Raw genomic sequence first — 491 nt, forward strand, 5'->3', positions numbered from 1 at the left:
CACATCAAAGCTCCCTGGTATGACCCAGTTACACTCATTATCATCGTAATTGTGACGTATAAACTAACCCACGTGATGGGAAATGGTAAATTGCGCATGCGCACTGAACTATAAAGAAATGATATAAGGCAAAGTAGTTATATCTGTAAACGTCGCCGACATCAAACAACCCAAAGAAAAACAACTATGCGAAAATCACAAGAGAAGGGAGGGGGGACTTGATGTTGAAACATCGCTTACCCATTAGTAGATGCGACCATAGAACGTGCCCGTAAGATATGGCAATAGGTAGTTGATAGGACAGGATAATATCTCGGTCTCCTGTTTAATAGATGAATACGTACGGATGTTAGAAAGAAAAATCGTCTGCTAGAGGTAAACTCCTAGTCATTTCTCAATGTCAATGTGATCCAGCCGAAGTGAAAAGGCGTGCTTCAATAGCGTCATTTGGAAAAGAGTGCCAATTTCAAGTTCTAATTGACGATAATAGG

The sequence above is a fragment of the Lottia gigantea genome (genome assembly GCF_000327385.1).
Source record: "Lottia gigantea unplaced genomic scaffold LOTGIsca_8, whole genome shotgun sequence".
NCBI classification, from domain to species: Eukaryota; Metazoa; Mollusca; class Gastropoda; family Lottiidae; genus Lottia; species Lottia gigantea.